We start from the raw sequence: 7,244 nt of genomic DNA, 5'->3' as shown, positions 1-7,244 counted from the left end.
AAAAGCTCCCTACTCTCCGCTCTAGCATCTAGGTCTGCTCTCTTCCCTTTGTTCCGAATGCTCTGCCAGCGGGAGAAAGGATCCTTTCTAGAAATCGCCGGATGGCAACGGGCTAGAAATGGAGGGAGAGAGAAGTGGGAACAGAGTGAGATAGGAACAGAGACGGGAGACAGAGAGAAGGAGAGGGGGGAAGAGGAACAGCACCGATGCGGGAAGCCCCGGCCTATTGTCGCCCCGTCTTCTCGCCTGCCCTCCCCGGGAGCTGCAGCTCAGGTGACAGCCTGCTGCTGGGGCCGCTGCCACTACTCTTTCTGCCCTTCAGACTCCCTTCACCATGGTGATACAGTAATGAAGGAGAGCTGCCCTGTCAGACCTCATCAGCAGTCCTGTGAAGGCAGGATGAAATCACTCCTATTGACCCCCTGGCATATTTATAGGCTCTCTCTTTCTGCTGAGGCTGGTGGTTATCACCGTCCCGTCCCGCCGTGTGTTTATTCAGCAGCACGCTAAATCACGCCCGTGTGCAAGGGAAGCATTCATCAGGAACCACAAGCCCCTCTTTCAGGCTGCCAAACCTATCCAATTACTGGAGCTGCAAGGGCCTGCAGAAACCCCCTCGGCCAGGCAAGTTCTCTTGTTTGTACCCTCTAAAAATAATACCTTCTGAGCTCTGCACGCTTCCTCTGTCCAATCTGCACGTTGCCTTTGAACTAGCAGAGCGCTCATTTATCCTTCATTGGCTGCGTCTCCAAGTTCCCCCTTTTCTTCTTAAACAATGAGAAAGAGGCGCTGCATCTCTTTCTGGAGAGGTTGGGCAGAGGATGCGGGCATGCCCGCCGCTTCTCTCCCGGTCTTGGCTACCCCTTCAGACCTGCAAGTTAAGCAGTCATGTTCTCCTGAAGGGCAGCTAGCACTCTGGTCCCGTGCTGCCCTCTATCTCTCTGTCTCTTGCTAAACAAGTGATTTGCAAGAAACTATTAAAATAACAAGGGAAATTATATCATTTTGGTTTAAAGGCACGAGAACCAGATTTAGACATGCCTTTAAAATGTCCACAGATGAAGATGGCACGTTGTTTAAAGTACCCGTCTCTTAATATGTATTAATTTAATTAGAGCTGTGGGTTGTTGTTTTTTTTTACCAATACTTTTACATTTTCTATTTCTCTGAACGTACCTTATTTTTCAGATTAGAAAAAGAAGCAAAGATTGATGCTATTAGACCTCGTATTTTATTCCGTAGCCCGCAATGTTTTCCGAAGCTAATTACAGTGGAACATTTAGGACTTAGGACTTTCTAAATTATGGGAGACAGAGTGAAGAAACAGCAGTGAAACCTACCTGAGACTTAGAAAACCTGGATTTCTTGTCCCAGTTTCACTTCTAACTAGAATTGTAACCTTGTAAGTCATTAATCATTCTGGGCTGTAGCTCCCTTATCTACGGTTCTGTCTACAGCTAACATTTCCACACTCCCAAGCATGGCATTGAACAAAGGCAACGAGGCTAAATGACCACTTGATTAATAACCAAGCCATTTGTGAGACCTGGGGCAAAGGTTGATTGCTTCCCTTATCCCCAGAGGCCAACGCATAATAGCTGTTGAGGGTGCGGCAGTAACATGCAAAGCATAATAAGAAAGACGCCCAAGCCAAGCATCAACCTTATAGCGTGTGCTGCTACATACTTACAACTAGCTCTCAGAAAAACAAAAAGCAAAAAACAAACCTCCCATCTGTAGCCCTTGCCAATTTCTGCGGTGTAAGCAACCCGACCACAGTCACTTTCAAGCTCCCAATTTGATTTCACTGATGGAGGAGTCAAGGAGGAATGCCAGAAGCTGGTTCTCCAGAGCCCTCCCAATGGTGTTCCAGCACGGCACAGCTTCTGTGTGCTCAGCCCCTCTACCTCCGACTCCCGTGGGTCTCCGGACATCAGCTGGCCTTTGAGAGAACAGTGGGATTCCACTGAGACGCACAAAATAAAGGTGGTAAGATTGTGACGAAAAGCTTGTCCTGGCTTTGAATACTTCTCAAAAATGTCACAGAGGGGCACCTGGGCAGTTCAGCAGGTTGAGTGTCTGACTTTGGTTCAGGTTAATGATCTCACGGTCCGTGAGTTAGATCCCCTCATCGGGCTCACCGCTGTCAGCTCAGAACCTGCTTCAGCTCCTCTGTCTCCCTCTGTCTGCCCCCCTCTGGTCTCTCTCTCTCAAAAGTAAATAAACATTCAAAAATATATCACAGAAGTATCTCTAATGACAGAAAAGGAAAAAGAGGGGAGGAAGGTCTTGTGCTTCTAGTCCTTCTGCTCTACAGTCCAAAGATACTTCAGAAAACATTTCTTTAAAGTTTCCTGTGAGTTTTACATTCTATTTTGGAGTTATCTAGAACTATTTTAATATAATAATCATATGAAATAAGGACATAATATGACAACTTTAAAACTAAAAAAAAAAAGATTTTCTATAACCCCTATCACACCAAAATGTGCGTCAATAAAAGACTCTAAAATGGAACCACAACTTGAGGGATTTTGAATGGTTTTTTCCATGAAGGAAAGAAGAGAAGGAGAGAAAAGGGGAAGAAAGAGAAAGGAAGGGAGAGAGAGAAAAAAGAAGGGAGAAAGGAGGGGAGGGAGGCGTGCGAAACAAGCTACAGCAAAGCACCATGACATGGAAGAAGAATAGGTTTGAAAAGAGATAAGGCAGTGGGGACATCCTTCTCATGAATCGGTTCATCACCACTCTCCCCAGCAAGAAGGCTCCACATTCCTGGGCTCTTTAGCTCACTAGAGAAATGAACGCTTTCTTATTTAGATGAATGCCTATTTAGGAAAAACACGAATCAACACAGGAGATGTGATAAAGACCACCCAAATGGGTGTGTTCAACAGGAATAAGTTGAGAGAGACCACCGTGAGAGTGGTAATCAAGGACAGACACACAGAATTACGAGGAGGTAATAGCTTTGGCATTCACATCCTTAGACGGGAAAAGTGAACAGTAATCTAGAAGCTTCACCACCTCAGTGGGAAAGGAAACGTTTTGAAGAATTTGTACTAATGGGTCAAAAAATTCCCAAATTGATATCGGACCATTCAATTTAATCTCATAAATATTCATGGTGCACCTGTGAGCACAAAATCCCAAGTGGAGCAGAAATTGGTGCAGGAAAGGGGGCAGGCATAGGAAGAGTGTTTGAAGATAAATAAAGACGTGATAAGCACCCTAAAGAAGCTAAGAATATAGCAGAGGTTGATGAACTGCTATCTAAAGTATGAGGAAGAATGACAGGTATTATAAGAGAAGTAAAAACACAGTGCCTGAGTAATAACTCCCAGTGGGGAATAAGGAAACGCACGCACCATGACCTGATTCCATGTCTATTCGTAAATTCCTTTTTTTTCCCCCTATTATATTGAGCTTAGGCAGAATTAAGGAAGTCATTTCTATTTCAACTAGATATACCCAGATTTACCGCACTTTTCCTTTTCTCAAGTATCATTTAGCCATGGAAAAGGGCTTTTTGCATATTGCCAGCTAAGACAAAAGAAGGTTGCAAATGGCCTGCCCTTCTAAAGACCTTGCAGACCAATTCTTGGCGATGAGCTCATGGAACTGTGTGGTCGAAAATTGTTTCATATACCTCTCAGTGCTGAAGCGAAGGCTTTGCTTTCAGGTTCTAGTCATGAGTGTAGAAATATTTATGAAAGATTTTTTTTTTTTTATTAAGGGACATAATTCTGAACTGAACTTTAAAAATCTGTTACTGTCCGGGGTCGCCTGGGTGGCTCAGTTGGTTAGGCACCTAGGTCATGATTTCAGCTCAGGTCATGGTCTCACGGTTCGTGAGATGGAGACCCACATCAGGCTCTGCACGGACAGCACGGAGCCTGCTTGGGGTTCTCTCTCTCCCTCTCTTTCTGCCCCTCCCCTGCTCATGTTTCTCTCTCTCTCTCTCTCTCTCTCTCTCAAAATAAATAAACTTTAAAAAAATAAAAAATAAAAAAATAAAAACCTGTTAATGTCCTATTAAAATTGTCTGTCATTTTAAAATTTATTAATGCCATTCCAGGGTTTATTATGCAAGGATAGAGGAGCATATGGAGACTGCTAAAGAGAATACCATCTGGTCCACTCGTTGGCTGACCTGGGCATTTTACACCCATTATATATATAACCACCTATGGCACTCAAAACCCAACACCTCATGGAAATCTAATACATCTAAGCAGTCAGATGTGCAGCCAAACATCTAGATATTTTGAAATTTCAGGTGTGAAAACTGAATTTTAATTTTCTTCACTTACAACATTTTTTGGGAACCGCAGCTAAGGGCCAAATTCCAACCATCCATAGTGGATAAATTAGCAAATTCATGAATTGTGTATCAAAGCATATGTTTGAACCAGCCTTGAAAGGTATAACGAGGAACATAGGCTCCAGGGCCAGACTTCTTAGATGCAAATTCCAGCTTCCCCCTTCCCAGGCTAGAGAGCCATGGACAGCTTACTAATCTCTGAGCATTCCTACGTGGTGAGGTTGTGATAATTAACAAGTAAACATGTGTAACACACAGAAACCATCCTCCAGCACTGCAGTAAGTGTGAGCTGTTACTATTGCCACATGTCTGTACTCCCCCAGTTGTACATTTCCCTAAACACGGACCCTGCTATAGTTGGGCTATTACCGAAAGATCTGTTTATGTTCGCAGGCTTTGAAAAATTCCAGAAAAGAAAGTTCAACCGATGTTTTAGAGAATGACATCTGTGAGGACACTGAAACAAGTTTTCCGGGGCGCCTGGGTGGCTCAGTCGGTTAAGCGTCTGACTTTGGCTCAGGTCATGATCTCATGGCCGTGAGTTCGAGCCCCACGTCGGGCTCTGTGCTGACAGTTCAGAGCCTGGACCCTGCTTCAGATTCTGTGTCTCCCTCTCTCTCTGACCCTCCCCCATTCATGCTCTGTCTCTCTCTGTCTCAAAAATAAATAAAACATTAAAAAAAAACAAAAAAATTAAAAAAAAAAAAGTTTTCCATGCTGACCCTTAGACCCCACGAAAAGGTGATGACAGAAGGGGGTCATTGATGAACTTTAGGGAATCAACGACCCCCTCAAAAAATGTTTATGCAAAAATGATTACGTCCCAATGGACCCTTTGGAGAAAACTTCCATGGCTCTCACCAGATTTGAAGAGAGACACAAAAGATGATAAACCCCCTGCATTTGACCCAAAATACCACCGACCTTAGAATTCAAATAGAACCTAATTCAGGTATTGTCTAATTTCTCTTCTTTGCTCAGACCTAACCCTTCATCTTTATGTGCTTGCCAACATTTTACATTATGTGGCAATATTGTATTTCTACCACCTGTTTTCTTTAACTTTCAGTTAAAACATAGATATGCAAACTATTATCAAACCCATCGTAAAATTCAGGTTTCTTTTATTTATATTATTTTCAACTTAACAGTTAACTTTCGTTTAGAATTCTTATTACTCCCCTTTCTCCATCAAATTTTTTAGAGCAGCATCCTATAAACACATAGAGGGATAGCACGATAAATGGGCTTTAGCATCAAACAGATGCCTGGATCCCAGCTTTCCCGCAAAAGGAAGATAGGAAACCTGCCCTAAAAAATGGCTCTGAGGAACGTTACAGATGACATACATGCAAAGCACATGGCCTACAGACATAGTAGAAATGCAGAGATGGTTTTCTTCCCCTTTCCCCCCTTCTTCTGGCCCTCTATCCCGTGAGAGGAAGTATCACAGCTTTGAAAATGGCATTTACTCCCAGACTTCATCGAAATTAGCATAATCTCCTCTGGTTTTATTCATTATGTTCACAAGCATATTTTCCATGGAAAAAGGAGAACTGGTAAAAATAAATAAAAGGCTTTTAATGTTTAAGTGCAGCAATTTGTTTTATAACCAATTCATGTTAATAAAAAATTTAAAGTGTACATGGTGTAGTAAGTTAGAAATTATTAGTGTAATATTGCTGAAAATGACCACATTCCCAGCCAATTATTTTGTGTGCCCTTGGTGAAAATAAATAAAATAAATTTACACATTTATTTTAAAATGCTTTCTACATAAACCTCATGTCTTTCCCATCGGTGCAATGTTTTTTAGAAATAGACTTTTATTACACAAACATTTTCAAAAATATTTCTAATACTCCAGTGTTGGAAAAGATACATGGAAAAGAAGGTCTGTGACTCAAAGGTTCAGTTGTTCTTTGAAACACAACTCTTGTCTCCCTTGGAACAAACTTTTAAAGTTGCCTCAAAACTCAACGCCAAAAAGAAAAACGAATGGAAGATTTTTTAACAACTGACAGTATTTGCTATAAAAAGACAAAGCATGAAAACCAGGTTCTAATTATCACAACGGCAACAGTTTGGAGTTAGCCAAAAGGTAGAGCTCAGATTTCAGGTTCTTGATTACACAGGTATTAGATTTACTGACCTTAGCAAATAGCTTCCCTGTGTCATTTACATTGAGGGATCAGTAGTAATAGCATTTTATTGCTACCTAAGACAAGACCTGCACGTGCATAATTTTCTCATTTCACAATGAATAAGGTTCTGAGTTAAGGCACCTGGGGAGCAAAGGAAAGGATAATAATGGGTCTTCTGGGGATCCTCAAGGGACTAATAACTCCAGGTGGTCTTAGAAATCATGGAGAATATCCCATCAGGAGCTCTTGGGAGGAAGCCAGGGATAGGCAGCTGGTATAGCGTTCAAGTCCCCTTCACAAACAGCTTCACAAAAGTGCCCTGTCACTTCTCAGGGCAGCCCTTCAGGGAGCCATAATAACGTCACGTCCTATAGATTATCACCCTACAAGTAGTATCTCAAATGTTCTCACTAAGCGGTATCTCAAAGTCACAGCTACAAGCTAGGAAGAGCCAATGTGAGGGATGACTGGTATCAGCAGAGGGCGCTGTGGGCCCCTCGCCCAGCTCTCCTGGTCCTTCCCTCCCCTTTCCCTGGCCTCCAAGGCGGGCAGGGGGGAAACAAACAACAACAACAAAAACAGCCTTTGACTACTCCTAAAACTTCAGGTGCAGGAGTAATGCCAAGCAGGGGTTCTCCTTCAAACTTCTTTGAATTCTGGTTCTGTCCCCTAACAATCATATGACCTTTAGTTATTATTCCTTAGGTCTCAGTTTTATCCTCTGTGAAACAGGGAGAAGACCTACTTTCTAAGGTTGTTGACTAAAGGCACTTTAGTG

The 7,244-nt window shown here is 42.5% G+C and overlaps 1 non-coding gene across 1 annotated transcript; it reads left to right on the top strand.

Moving 5' to 3' along the window:
- Nucleotides 1-4,800: 4,800 nt before the first annotated feature.
- Nucleotides 4,801-4,884, top strand: TRNAQ-UUG. The gene has a single exon. It is a non-coding gene; the product is annotated as a tRNA-Gln (tRNA).
- Nucleotides 4,885-7,244: the final 2,360 nt, after the last annotated feature.

Source organism: Panthera tigris, chromosome F2 (genome assembly GCF_018350195.1).
Source record: "Panthera tigris isolate Pti1 chromosome F2, P.tigris_Pti1_mat1.1, whole genome shotgun sequence".
In the NCBI taxonomy this organism is placed as follows: Eukaryota; Metazoa; Chordata; class Mammalia; order Carnivora; family Felidae; genus Panthera; species Panthera tigris.
Note: the sequence above shows the minus strand (reverse complement) of the source record. Positions and strands in the feature narration are given on the sequence as shown.